Source organism: Miscanthus floridulus, chromosome 10, assembly GCF_019320115.1.
Source record: "Miscanthus floridulus cultivar M001 chromosome 10, ASM1932011v1, whole genome shotgun sequence".
NCBI classification, from domain to species: domain Eukaryota; kingdom Viridiplantae; phylum Streptophyta; class Magnoliopsida; order Poales; family Poaceae; genus Miscanthus; species Miscanthus floridulus.
Genome location: NC_089589.1, coordinates 116,821,068 through 116,836,276, shown reverse-complemented (window position 1 = coordinate 116,836,276; position 15,209 = coordinate 116,821,068).

The window sequence follows — 15,209 nt, the reverse complement described above, 5'->3', positions numbered from 1 at the left end:
GTGAGCCGCTTCGTGCTAATGATCAGGTCGACCACGAGTGGATATCTCCCTGGTTGCGGGACGCTCTCCAGGTGGTTGGTCCGATCAAAGGTTATGGCGGACTCTGACCATCGGAGGAAGGTAGGCACGGCCGGCTCGACCGTATAGACCTCGTGGCACGTGAGCTTCTGGCGGTGCTTGGAGTCATAGGCCACCGACCCTCTGAAAATAATGAGGCAGCCATCCAGCGTTGGAAAGCCGCCGTCCTTCCCCTTAGTGTCATCTATGGTCGGCTTGGGGTCCTTCCCATGCTCCCCCTTATTGAAGCTTTCGGACAAGAACCGCTTCATGAGGCCGCAGTCTGTCGGGTACCATAAAACAGGGTACCCTGAGCGTATACCGAAAGAATCACTTAGACCCCATCAAGAACAAAGCCAAATGGCAAGCCATTGGGCTAACCCCCGGCCTCGTCTGAGCCCACCGGCTCTCCGCCTCGCTCAAGGCCTCGCACGGGAGGCCTCGACGGCCTGCCGAATCTCCGCCTCGCGCGAGGCCTCGCACGGGAGGCCTCGACAGGGAACCAATTCTCCGTCTCGCCCGAGACCCCGCGCGTAAAGCCTTGGACGAGATGTCGATTCTCCGTATCGCTCGAGGCCGGCTCGGCAACAACCCATCACTTCCGCCTCAACTAGTCTCCCCGACCGGGCGTCATGTCCCATTAATGCGCCAACCACTCCCGTGATATCAGCCGGACGACGGCTCGACACTGCGGAGCGGCCGACGAGACGGGAAGTCGCATCAACGCCATACCGTCCACTGTGCTTTGGCACTATGCCCACGATCAGCGCCCGCACTACACTGTGCCACCTAACCCCTGCCCCAAGAACAACGCGGCGTGGGGAGTCAAGTCCGAGTCACCATAGCCTCGGAATCAGCACACGGAGCCAACTGCTCCCCCCGAGCCTCGGCAATACACTTCAGGGTCTCGGCGACCTCAGGATTCACACCCGCCGAGCCTCCCACGATGGCTCAGCCTCGGCGCCAACTAAGTCTCGGCTTCTCACGCAGTCAACACACGGTGACCGGCACGTCGACCGCCACGCCTCGCTTCGGGATAACACTGGAGCTCCCACGACGCACAGGATCGGATGTGACCGGCGCGTCGCCCCAGTGCATCAAGGATAGGACCACTCCATCGACCACGCCGCCACAGGAATAGGCTATAGGGCTCGGACATGCCGCCTCCGTTCGCACGACGCCATGTAGCCAGCACATGTATCACCCTTATCCCCCCTTCAACTATAAAAGGGAGGGACCAGGGCCGTTTCTAGGGGGGATCAGACGCTTACGATTAGGCCTACGCCCACACGACGAACTCACGCATAAACACACGGAGGAACGCACGAGCTTTCCCACGGCTCGAGATCAACATCTCAAGCAATCCACGCCGCTCCATGCAGAGACCTGGGACTAGCTCCCTCTCTTGCCCTGCTTGTAACCCCCTACTACGAGCATTTCGGTGCAAGAAATATAAGATCAAACTCTCAGACTGGACGTAGGGCGCCCATTGCCCGAACCAGTATAAACCTTGTGTCTCTTTGCATCACCATCCGAAATTGAGAACACGTAGTACAAATTTACTAGTTGGTTGAGGACTCGCCGGTCCAAAACACCAACACAGTCCTTGTATAGATGCCTGACAGGGAAAGCATGGTTTGGGCATGGCCCTTTGAGCACCTTTTCGAATTGGTCTAGGGTACCCTCAACGGTGGCCACGAGCGAGCCCTCGCACCGCTGCTTGTTCTTCTTCTTGCTGGGATGGTTGTAGGCGCCTTCACCGACATCCTCATCCCACTTCGCCTTGCCCTTGAGGCGGTCAAAGATCGCTCCAACCGCCTTCTCGCCTGAGACGTGGCTGGTGGCGATGTCGAGGAGCTCCTTGGTGGTTCGTGGGCCCTTTTGTCCCAGCTTATGGCCCAGGGACTCGCAAGTGGTCCCAGACAGGAAAGCTCCTATGACATCAGCGTCGGCGACATTAGGCAGCTCGTTGCACTACTGGGAGAAGCACCGGTTGTACCCACAAAGGGTTTCCCCGGCCTTCTGTTGGCAGTTTTTGAGATTCCCTGGGTTCCCAGGATGCTTGTATGTGCCCTGAAAGTTTCCCACGAAGATCTCTTTCAAATCCGCCCAACTTTAGATTCTGTTGGGCGGAAGGTGCTCCAACCACGTTCGCGCCGAATCAGCCATGGACAATGGAAGGTTGCGGATAATGAAATCATCATTATCCGCTCCACCGACTTGGCAAGCAAGCCGATAGTCCTTGAGCCACAGTCCAGGGTTTGTTTCCCTAGAGTACATCAGGATGTTGGTCGGCGGTAGGTACCACGGTGGAAAGGCGATGTTGAGGATGTGTCGGTCGAAGGCCTAAGGTCCCGGCAGGTCAGGGCTCGGGCTTCGGTTCTCTTCGCTGTCGTAGCGTCCACCACGACATGGTGGTAGCCGTGGCTAGCCCCCTCCCTCGTATCGCCGCGGGCACGCCTGCGGGCATCAAGGGTGTAGCGCGCATCATGGTGGTGGCCGAGACGCTCATGCACCAGAACCGTGGTGCACGACCTACCGTCATGCAGCGCCTGGTGGACTAACGCGTCCTTGTCGGGTCGCTCCATGGGCATGCGATGGCTGGCGTCGAGCTTGTGTCATCGAGACAGTGAGCTCTTGGCCTGCTACGCCGCCGCACGCTCAAGTAGCATGCGAATCTCACGATGGGCCCGACGATCCTCGGGCGTCGTGGGCCCCAGAAGCCCCCGGAGCAAGGCCGCCACAGCAGCAATGTTCTGGCTTGCCCGGGCGAAGTGTGGGAGTGCTTCATCATCCTCGATGATCCTCTGGTTCATGTCACGGGACATGGTGCATGCACACCCACCGTCTCTGTGGCACGTTCCTACTCGAGCTGGAGTCACGCCTCCTCAAGCTCTTGGTGTCGAGCCTTCAGTTGCTCCACCCACAGACGAGGTGGCCCCCTGCATCCCCCTGACCTCGTCGTCGAGGTCGTTCGTTGGGGTAGCCTCTTCCTCATGGATGCTTTCGACATGTCCCTCGGGGGTACCTGCCATGAAACACTCATGAAAGGGGTGATGGCTCCCCCTGTTGAAGTTAGAGCTGGAGGGTGACTCCAATTCTTCTGCGAGGAGGTCGTGGAAAGACTCCGTGACATATTCGGTCATCCCCATGAACTCGTCGTTCGCAGGGAATGGAGGAGTGTGTTGCGCCACAAGGTGGCCAACGGTCTCTGTGGCACTACGCAGATCGAGCAGGAGCGCCGTCGAGGCGCTCCGAATAAGGTATTCTGGAGAGAGCGGCTCTCCTCTAGCAAGCTATGCCATGACATTGGCGAACGAGAAGGTGAGGTGGCGCAGGTCCTCTCGGGATGGCCGGGGCCCTAGGAAGGTGCCGAGCTGGCGCTCTAACCTCCCGTAGTCGAAGCCGAGGAGCTGGTCGCTCCCGGGGGCGTGGGCCTCCGATGCGTGAAGCTGTAGTTCCCCAAGTGCCTCAGCGATCGCATCGAGGCCGGCGGGGTGGAGAGGTTGGACGTCGGCAGGAGCCCGCGCCAACTCTCCCTCCGTCGTGATGATGAAGTCCAGGTCCTCGAAACGCACGTGCATGCCCGGGACCTAGCTGACATTGTGACTAGCCATCCGAGGCCTGGTGTGGATGTCGACACACTCAAAAGGCCCCTACCTGGCGCGCCAACTGTCGGTGTTTCGAGTAACCATCAACGAGTAAATTTCTAATATTGCACATCTGGCTCGGATGGTGTGCTTAGAGGACACAAGGTTTATACTAGTTCGGGCAGAATGTCCCTACGTCCAGTTCATCGCTGCTGCTCGTGTTACTAGCACTAAAACTTCATAGTAGGGGTTACAAACGGGTGAGAGAGGGATAGGTCCCAAGTCTCTGGTGAAAGAAATGAACGAGTGTCGAGAGCTCGATCACTGCTTGGCTGTGTGCTTGTGTGTTCTGATCGGTTGATGATTAGATTGTCTGATCGTTAGTCCGATGCCCCTCATGGGACGCCCTGCTTTCCCTTTTATAGGCCAAGGGAAAGCGCGGGTTACAGCGGAGGAAGAGAGGAGAATGAGTGAGAGAGAGAAGAAGTCCTTCAGGATCGCTAGGTCTTTCTTCTCCTTCATGTGGGTCCCGCCGACCCTATTGATGTCAACAGGGATAGCTCCACGTCGTGGCCCTGTCCGTCACTGGCGCCATGCGCAGGCGTCGTCTGCCGGTCATGGCGTTCCATTCCATCGTAGTGGACGTCGTGGTGAGCTGACGCGCCTGTCAGCGTTCGTACGGGGGTTTGGTAGAACAACATCTGTACGCCAACGTTGTTCCTGATGTGAATCTCTAGGTATGGCCCGTCATGGCCATGGGTTACATCGGGGCGTGCCAGTCTCTTCCTTGGCGTTAAAGTTTTGACCCAGGCCCATACGCTTGGACCTGAAGTGGTTGGCGGTGGTATGGGACCCCATCGGGTGAAACGGAGCCCGCACCCAAGGGGTCGGGCGAGGTGGAGCGCAAACTCAAGGGTCGAGCGAGGCGGAGCCCGCTGCCTCGGGGTCAGGCGAGGTGGAGCCCGTGGCCTTGGTGTTGGGCGAGGTGAAGCCTGCGACCTCGGTGTCGGGCCAGGCGGAGACCGCCCACAGAGGTCGGGCGAGGCGGAGCCCGCGACCTTTGGGTCGGGCGAGGCAGAGTCTGCGGCCTCGGGGTCGGGCGAGGCAGAGCCCGTGGCCTCGGTGTCGGGAGAGGCGGAGTCCGCGGCCTCGGGGTCGGGCGAGGCAGAGCCCTCTCCCATAGGTAGGGTGAGGCGAAGCCTGCAACCTTGGGGTCGGGCGAGGCGAAGTCTACTCCCAGAGTTCGGGCGAGGCGGAGCCCGTGGCCTCGGTGTCGGACGAGGTGGAGTCCATGGCCCTAGGGTTGGGCGAGGCGGAGCGCACGACCTTGGGGTTGGGCGAGGCGGAGCCCTCCCCCAGAGGTCGAGCGAGGCGGACCCCGCTCATCTGGGGTTCGGTTGGAGCTGTAGTCACGCTCTTGACTGCTCGGATGAATCAATGTTGATGGTCATTAGCTCCTCCTCTTCGGGTACCCTAGTATTGGTCCCGACAAAAAGTATAGCTAGAAAATTTATGGTGAGAAATTATTATAATAAGCTTGTTTGCTGATAGTTATTAACAAACAGGTTGCAATGGTCATGTAAAAAAGTTGTAATCATAAGTTGTCAATAAAATTACACAAAAAAATTATATTGTAAAGTGATAATAAGAAGTTGTGGTGATAAGTTTGTCCTACAAAATGTTATGCACAAAAATTATAAGAATAACTTTCTAAAATTTCAAATTTATGGAAACTATTTTTTCCTAAAAGCAAAAGTACTGGAGGTTTGTATGATGGTTTGTCGATTTTCAATCAAACGAAGGTTCACTGATTAGTGGAGTAGTTAGGGCCCGTTTGGCAGAGCTCCTACTCTAGTTAAAACAGCTTTAGTTATGGCTTCACCTGTAAAGTAGATTCACTTGAAGAGCTGAAGCAGTTTTTTGAACCGTTTCGCAAAACCGCTTTTCCTGATAGTCCAAAAGGATAATACCTATTTTTCTTTTTCTTTTTTCTTTTCTTTTCTTTTCTTTTCTTTTGTGGTCGAACCGCACATGGCCTTATCCGCTTCACCGCGTCTCCTTCACGCCTCGCCAGTCGCCACTGCGCCCTCCACGCCGGATCTCTCCACACCAGGCGCTAAGCCTGGGCACGAAAAACTAAGAACCGATAACCGAACCGAACTAACCGGAACCGAAACCGAAGTAACCAAAAATGAAATATTCGATCTCAGGTTTGGTTCCAGGTTCCCAGGAACTGAAATTATTACGGTTAATTCGGTTCCTGCACTCAGTTAACCGAATTGACCTAAAATAACCGAACTAAGCTGTTGGACCTCTTGTTTTTTACTGTAGGCTTGAATATTGCTCTATGTTTAAATATTTGAGAGAACAATAGCATATATGTGTTGTACTGTTGTTTTATAATGCATTGCTGTTTAAATTGTCCCTTTTGACTGCATGAAAATCAGGCAAAATGCTGCCGAAATTTGCAATCGAACGTGATGTTTCTTGGTTCCTGAAAAATTGGGTTCCATCGATTAGAACCAAAACCGAACCGAATTAACCGAAACCGAAATTTCCTTGGTTCCGCATTTTTAAAGTAACCGACCGGTCCCTTCTTATCAGGTAACCGAATTAGCTGAAGAACCGAACAACCGAACCGATCAGCTCCGAGATTGACCAGGCGCCCCACACCTGCTTCACCCGTGCGCGCCGCGCCTAGGCAGCCCCGTGTGCGCCGCTCCCGGCGGCCTCGTGCGCGCCGTGTCCGGCGGCCCCGCTCTCGGAGATCTGGCGTCCTGCGCTGTCTCCCGCGCCAGCTACCCCACGCGCTCCGAGATACGGCGTCCTGCGCCCAGCTACAGTGCTACTCCAGTACTACAATGATTGCTTGCTGTCGCTCTCTTCTGTTCACCGTCGCACCAAGGCACCGCCGACGCTGACGACCTTGACTTGAGGCATGTGCGAGCATGCGGCCATGGGCCATGGCCCATGAGGACTCCATGATTGCGTGCTGTCGCTCTCTTCAGTTCACCGTCGCAGCTCAAACCAAGTCCAGGGGTCTCACTCGCATGCATGTCCGTCCTTCAGTCCGTGACTCAGATGAGACGACGAGTATGCTGTTCATTCTACGGGCCTGGCCATTTGGCCAACCATGTGGCGCAGCTTAGCTCAGGGGCGGCACTCAGCTCAGCTCCAGTGACTGTGAGCTGCTCGACGGTGTGGTCCAACCCCGGCCAGCAACGTGGCCAGGCTTTCCTTCCATTTTTGTTTTAGAGAGAATTTCTTCGGTGCCACTTAAACCAATAACTGTCCCTTCATTGTCATCTAAAATTATAAACTTCTCTCACTGTCATCTATTTAGAATTTTTGATCCCCTCATTGTCATTACCGTTGCCTGAACAAGTCTTAATCTCTTGATTGCCATCTATATAGATAATTTGTTCCCTTAAATGCCATTGAAAGAAAAAAAACACTGTCACAAGGTGTTCGTTACATATGACTAACTCTGTGAGCACCGTTGGTCAACGCAATCTACGATTCCTCCACATGTACCGTTACACTTGCTCGTCGATGTCCCAAGTGTTAGCCGCCCACGGTCAGTCCTACGGCCCTCGGTCCCTCAAGCCTTAACGTCCATCCATGTACTTCGAGTTTATAAATGAAAGAAAAAAGAAGTGAGCAGTTTGGGTGCTTGGGCCAAAAAACTGCTAGCTAGCTTGTGCTATTCTGTTCGTGCGTGTTCATCCTTGCATCAGAGATTAAGCGAGTGTTTGTGATAAACACCTCTTGCTGAGTGTGGCAGAGATTTCCAACACCACCCTTGAACGACGACCAACGGCGTGGACTCAAGTATTTGTCGCACTGGTAGAGAACTGAGCTTTACTCCCGGTGGGGAACCCCCTCTAGTCCCGGTTCCCCACCCGGGAGCAAGCATCCGGGACTAAAGGGGGGTCCTTTAGTCCCGGGTCAGGAACCGGGACTAAAGGAGGACCTTTAGTCCCGGTGGGTAACACCAACCGGGACTAAAGGTGCCTCCTGACATGCCACGATGGCCGGCACCTTTAGTCCCGTTTGGTAATACGAACCGGGACTAAAGGTTTTTTTCTTTTTTCTTTTCTTTTCATTTTTTTGTTTTCTTTTCAAAATAGGTTTTCGAAGTCGTATTGTACGCTGCTAATTATACATTTATACGCGCATATAGTATGTTTCGGTTCAAGCACAATGAACGTATTAAATCACACAATTCAAGCATAGAAATATATATATATATATATATATATATATATATATATATATATATATATATATATATATATATATGCATGCATGCATCATATATATATTTACATGCATGCATGCATATGTGTATTTTACATTATATTATTTCATGTGCATATATTACAAAAGATTGCATTATAGTTGTTGTGACATAACAAGTTTCTTCTCATCCTCTAGCTTGGCTTCAATGGCAGTGTTGGGTCGAAGTAGAACTCGCCCTTGGAATCGATGACCTGCTCATTAAAAAATCCGGCTATAGACTCTTGAATTGCTTTGATTTGGTCTTGCCGTATGACCTTTTCCTCCAACCATCGAGTCTACAGGTTTGAATTAAAGGAAAATAAATTAATATATGTACATATATATATATAAAGACATAGTAACACAATCAATAATAATAATTAAATGAATATATAGTGTATTTTTAACGTACTTTGAGTCTCTCTGTAGGAGTTCTTTGGGAGACCACCTTGATAAACTTGCAAACATAGTAACCACAGTAGTTGTTCCCCTGTTCCTGCCTCAGACACCACTTTACGAGAAAAAGATTTGTCATCCAATCTGGTGATCCGGTGAAAGCTATATGTTTAATTAATAAAGATGATGCGATTCAGGGGACTTACTTTCAATGGGATTACATTCAGTGGCGCTTTGCATTTTTCCATGTGTTGCTTCTCAATAAAGGTTTTCCAAACACTGCCCAATAAAAAATTTGCCACGTCATCAGATATAGTTAATCATCATGTTTGTGTGTATATATAGTTGCTAGAGATCCCGAAATTACCTCTGGATAATATCTATCATATCTTGGTAGTCTTGTTGTGGTTTTCTCATCGAGTCATAGATTATCAAGTGACTTTTCACCAGATCGATGTCCATCAATATCCAGTGATTGCTGCATGTGTTTATAGGATATAACGCATAACACTCATTAATTAACTAGAATCAACATATGAGCCATTAAGGCTATGATCGACATGATTAACACTCACTTGAAGTTATAGGAAAAGAGTATATCCTTCTTGTGGCGTTGGTTCACTAAGAAGTTCATGAGGTTACTCTCTGACTCAGACTTCCAATTAGTCATTGGAGTAATTGGGTCTTTGAATACTATATGGGGATCAACAAAACCAATTTCATTGCAGCCTTCCTTTCTGAGCTCTGTCATTGTAAATCTGCATATATATAGTACTTGTTAGGATAATTTATATGCATATACACACATATGATGAGTTTAATAATAGATCGAAAGAATTATTACTTACAGGCAATAGCAGCTAATGATAACTTTGTCCAGAGAGGTCAGGTGGCATAGTTGATGAAATTCTGCAAAGTCAACATACATAACATCATCGCCACGGAACCAATGTTCGTCTCTAATTCTGACACCAACGCAGAAGTCTCCACTGGTAGACGCCTGCATGTACCACTTGTTTAGCAGGTACATTTGCGTCCCCAGATCAGATAAGGCTTGAGGGTTGTATAGACTCTGGCCTAGTACAAATTTTTTCTTCCAAATATCAACCTCCGCCGCACTCTCAATGTTTCCATCACCAAACATCTGGTAAAGGTCGAGACCAGTCTCATCAAGAAATTCACCAAGGTGATCCAAATCGACATCCGGAGGTATGTTTGCCTGATGCATTAATCCTAAATTCGAACCATATTCATTACCAACAACTAGCGGGGGGATTGATTGGTGCGCTTGTTGTCCGAGTTGGGCAACTCCTTTCCCTGCCCGCTTCTTTTTCTGTGCCGCCTCAATTGACTTGGTGAGAGTGCGGTCATAGTCTGATAACGTTGATTTGGACGGCTTACGAGATTCCCGCTGTTGATGCTGGTAAGAAGTCACCTTTTTTCTTAAAATATCCGGAGCTACGAAGAAGTACGGTTTCTCTGGGTTTCTCCTTGCTTCTTGATTCATTTTAAGTTTGTCATAGAATCTAGACATGTCTTTTTTATATGCATCAGTTCCTTCTTCCTTCTCTTCAGATATTATTTTGGGAATAGCCCTTGGTTTCACGGTGGCTTTCTTTGCAGGCGGGGACTGGTTCTTCGTTTGAGGGGCTGGCCTCTTGCTAGGCTTCTTGGTAGGCGGGGGCGGGGGAGGCGTTGGAGACCTCCTTGGAGGTGTTGGCAGCGGCGTTGGAGACCTCCTTGGAGGTGTTGGCAGCGGCGTTGGAGACCTCCTTGGAGGTGGCGGCTGCGGCGTTGGAGACCTCCTTGGAGAGGGTGTGGATGCAGCCTCGTCTTCCAACACAATGTCATCGTACAGAGCACTATGATGATCTGGCGATTGAACAATTGGATTTAGGTTGGGGGAGGATCTGCTACAAAAAAAGGAATGACATATTATTATGAGCAGATTGTTAATTATTTAAGCCAATACAAATTAATGATGTAGTGTTTTCATCCGCACGTACCTATGGTGAGGTAGTTCAGGAGGAGGTGGAGCCGACATCCCTGGAATGATGATGTAGCGCTTGCCATAGAATGAATGTCTTCTCCGCTTCTCCTAGAGTCTTCTCGCCATCACCTCCAGGAATGTCAAGAGGCAAATCACTAAAACCTTTTTCAGCTTTATCTACCGAGATGGTGGCATATCCTTCTTGGATTATATTCCCATGAATCCTTGGTGTCTTGGTTCGGTCGATAGGATTAACAAGACCGATAGCCACCTTGATTGTGGAATTCTCCTTCGGAATGTGTAGCTCACACGTTGTACAAGGTTCAGTGACGTCATCCACAGGGAAGCGCAGTCCTGTGTCCCCTTGATTTGGTATCTCCGTGGAAGCGCAGCTGCTTTTCAACTGAACAGATTGGCTAATGTTGATTCCTGGCTCTGATGCCTGCTTGCTTGCACTCACTGCTATTTGCACTTGCCTTTTGATTTCCTCCTGCATTCTCGCTTCAAGGTTTTTTCCCGCTCCTGTGCTTCACGCACCGCTTCCTCCAACCTCTGGAGCCGGTGTGCCTCTTCTTCCTTCTTTCTCTGGCGACTTCTGTAGGAAGGTCTGTCCTGAGGGAATCCATGCTCCCACGAGACACTTCCTTTGCCTCTAGTTCGGCCACCATGTTCAATAGTCCCGATGGCGTATGTCAGCTCATCCTTCTCTCTGTTGGGCCTGAACGCACCACTAGCAGTAGCTCTCTGAGCATAAAACAATCTTTCTGCTGCTTCTTGCAGTCTTGCGCCATAAACGCACTTCCCTGTCTCCTGGTCTAGTGTTCCCCCATGAGCGAAAAACCAATTCTTTGCACGTTCTCCCCACTCGAGTGATTCTGGTCTGATACCCTTGGCAAGAAGGTCTGCTTCCATTTTGTTCCACTTCTTAATGGCAGTCGGGTAGCCACCTGATCCCAAGGTATGGTGGTATGTCTTCTGTTGGACATTATGTTGGTTCTTTATCACCCGACTCACACCCTCTTCCGAAGTCTTGTACTGTACAAACTCATCCCAATAGGGCCTCTGCTTTGAGATCGGGCCTGGGACAGTAAAATCTGGTGCTATGTTCTTCTTGACATACGTCGTGTATAGGTGTTTCTTCCAAGTCTGAAACTGGGTGGCCATCTTCTTCATTGCCCAATCCCTAACTCGCTCCTTCAATTCATCACCATCTATTATATCATCATAATCATCTGTTTGGAGCGTGAAATGTACCAAGACATCATTCCAAATTAACGCCTTGTCACGATCGGAGACAAAACTGATATGAGGAGCATTGGTCTTCTTCTTCCATTCACGGGTACTAATCGGGAGCCGGTCCCGTACAAGGTAACCACAGTGGTGCACAAATTTCATTTTATTCGGCCCCCCCGGTTCTCCTGTATCCACATTGAACTCTGAGATGATGAAGCGACCCTCCAATGGCTTTTTGGGACCTCGAACATTTTTACTCTTCGTTGTAGTTGTTGATGTCGATCCAGAGGGCTACAAAACATAAACATTATTTTTAATGTCATGAGCACACATAAGACATATGATAATATATATATATAGCTAATAATAAAAAATATATACTTGGCCAATATGTTGTTGCTCATTTTGTTCAAGAGCTAAGTACTGACTCCCGTCATCTACATCCTCTTGCACGTTATTTTTAGCACCATCATCGCCGGCAACTTGAGTGCCAGTGTTGATCAAATTCATCATCAACTCCTCCTCATCCATATTTCTCGGGTCGGCCATCTAGCTTCAAAAAACAAAACCAATATATAGTACGTCAAATCTTTGCTTATTACATGCGTAAAATCTACAAACAATATGCATTATTAAATCTTGCCCCTCGATCACGGACGCAATTCGCCACACTAGGACGAACTACGTCGGTACTAGGGCGAATTAGGGCACGAGAAAGGGCGGTGTGACAAGAGTGGCGGTGCTCCACTCCGCCGTATATATGTCTGTACACATGGGTGAACGAGGGCGGCGGTGCTCCGCCGTATACATAGAAACGCATGGACGAAATGCATATGAATACAAATGACGTATATATACGTGTCGGCGCGGTGGCCGGTGTGCTGACAACGATGACGTGAGGCGGGCCGGCGTGCTGACGACGACGACGACGTGAGGCGGGCCGGGGCGGTGTCGGTGCGTGATGTTGTGATCCTATGTACCATGTGATCAACCATGTAGTCATTCATCATATGAGAAAATTCTATGTTAATAATATAAGTATAAGTCATTATGAAATGTAAGTATATGTGTCTTATTGCTCATATAACCATTACTATTTCCGAAATGATAAGAATTTATTTTCTTCTTTTACAGGTGATCTCTGATGCTATGATATAAAGTTTGAAGATAGTCTTCCCGGAAAAAAATATGTAATGCTCATATTACTTTAGCAACATTAATATATTATATCTGTATATTCAAAGTTCACAAATGAAGAAACATGTGATATTTTTGATAAACTAAAAAACGCTTAGTTTACAAACTGGGTATCAAAATTGAGTTCCTATTTGACCATTATATATCCTACAACAAATCCTTTAAAAAAAAGACCCTACATGAATATATTTGGATAAAATTTCGTTAACAAACATTGATCTATGAAGATAGAAAAAATTCTTCTATTGAAACTGCATCTTGAAATAATGGCATATCATATAGTGATGAATATATGGCGGTTGATGGGCTGGATCATTAGCGGATGGTTCGTAGCGTTGTTTCCAAATAATATATAGCGTGTTTATTATACAAGCCATGGATTTACATCGATCTAATTAATTTCTAAAGTAATTTCATTGGTGATCCTTAATTATACTTGTCATTTAGAGTTCCAAATATTCAAAACTTGCCTTAAGATATGTTTTTATTTAAAATCATTTAGAGTTCTAAATATTCATTTTTAGTTTCTAGATTTTGTGATTCAAAATTTGGAATTTTCAATCGACCTCGACCGTTGACACATGGCTTACACCAAAGTTGTAGTTTTCGACGTGATCTATAACTCGGCAGTGGAGGGCTCGGACGAATGTACAAAGAGATCGACGAATATATCACCTCGAAGCTCGGCAGTGTACGTACTGGAGGGCCTCGGGCCGGCGCGGTGGGGCAACGCGCGGTGGAGGGCCTCGGGCGCGGAGGAGGGCGCGGTGGAGGGCCACGGGCAAGCACGGAGGAGGGGCACGGGCGCGCGCGGTGGAGGCCGCACGAGGAAGAAGACGGCGGCGCCGGTGTTACGGAAGGCGAACGGACGCGGCGCGAGGAAGAAGAGGGCGGCGGTGCTTCCTTCTGGGCGAGCACGGTTGTGAACATATTTCTTTAGGACTCCCATGAATCTCTCTAAGGGGAACATGTTGTGTAGGAACACAGGACCGAGAGTGAAAATCTCCTTGACTAGGTGAACTAGGAGGTGTGTCATAATATCAAAGAAGGAAGGAGGGAACACTAACTCAAAGCTGACGAGACATTGAACCACATCATTCTGTAGTTTAGCTAGATCAGTTGGATCAATTGCCTTCTGAGAAATTGCATTGAGGAATGCACATAGCTTTACGGTGGCTAGACGTACATTTAGAGGTAGAATTCCTCTTAATGCAACTGGAAGTAATTGCGTCATGAGAACGTGACAGTCATGGGACTTTAAGTTACAGAATTTCTTCTCTGGCACATTTATAATACCCTTTATATTCGAGGAGAATCCAGATGGTACCTTGATGTTGTTTAAGCATTCAAACATGATTTCCTTCTCCTCTTTGCTTAGAGTGTAGCTAGCAGGACGTAAGTAATGGCGTCCATCATCTGTCTTCTCTGGATGCAGGTTGTCTCTTTCTCTCAAACAACGCAGGTCCTGTCGTGCTTCAAATGTGTCCTTAGGCTTTCCATACACACCCATAAAGCCTAGCAGGTTCACACAAAGATTCTTCGTCAGGTGCATCACGTCGATCGAGCTACGGACCTCCAGGACTTGCCAATAGGGTAGGTCCCAAAATATGGACTTTTTCTTCCACATGGGTGCGTGACCGTTAGCGTCTTTCGGAATAGGTTGGCTTCCATGTCCTTTTCCAAAGACGACTTTCACATCATTGACCATATCGAGTACATCCTCACCGGTTCGGTTGCGAGGCTTGGTCAGGTGGTCTGCTTTCCCTTTAAAATGCTTACCTTTCTTTCTTACGGGGTGATTTGCAGGAAGAAATCGACGATGGCCAAGGTACACGACCTTTCGACATTTTTTCAAGAATACACCTCTAATATCACCGAAGCAGTGTGTGCATGCATTATATCCCTTGTTTGACTGTCCTGAAAGATTACTTAGAGCAGGCCAATCATTGATTGTTACGAACAACAATGCTCGCAGATCAAAGTGTTCCTGTTTGTACTCATCCCACACACGTACACCTTCTTTATTCCACAAAATGAGAAGTTCATCAATAAGTGGTCTCAGGTACACATCGATGTCATTGCCAGGTTGCTTCGGGCCTTAGATGAGCACAGGCATCATAATGAACTTCCGCTTCATGCATAACCAAGGAGGAATGTTGTAGATACTTAGAGTAACAGGCCAAGTGCTATGACTACTGTTCTGCTCTCCAAAAGGATTGATACCATCTGTACTTAAAGCAAACCTTAAGTTTCTTGCGTCATTTGCAAACTCCGGGAATTCTCTATCGATTGCTCTCCACTGGGACCCATCAGCAGGGTGTCTCAACATATTGTCTACCTTACGGTCTTCTTTGTGCCATCGTAACAATTTTGCATGTTCTTTGTTTCTGAACAGACGTTTCAAGCGTGGTATTATAGGAGCATACCACATAACCTTGGCAGGGATTTTCTTACGTGGACGTTCG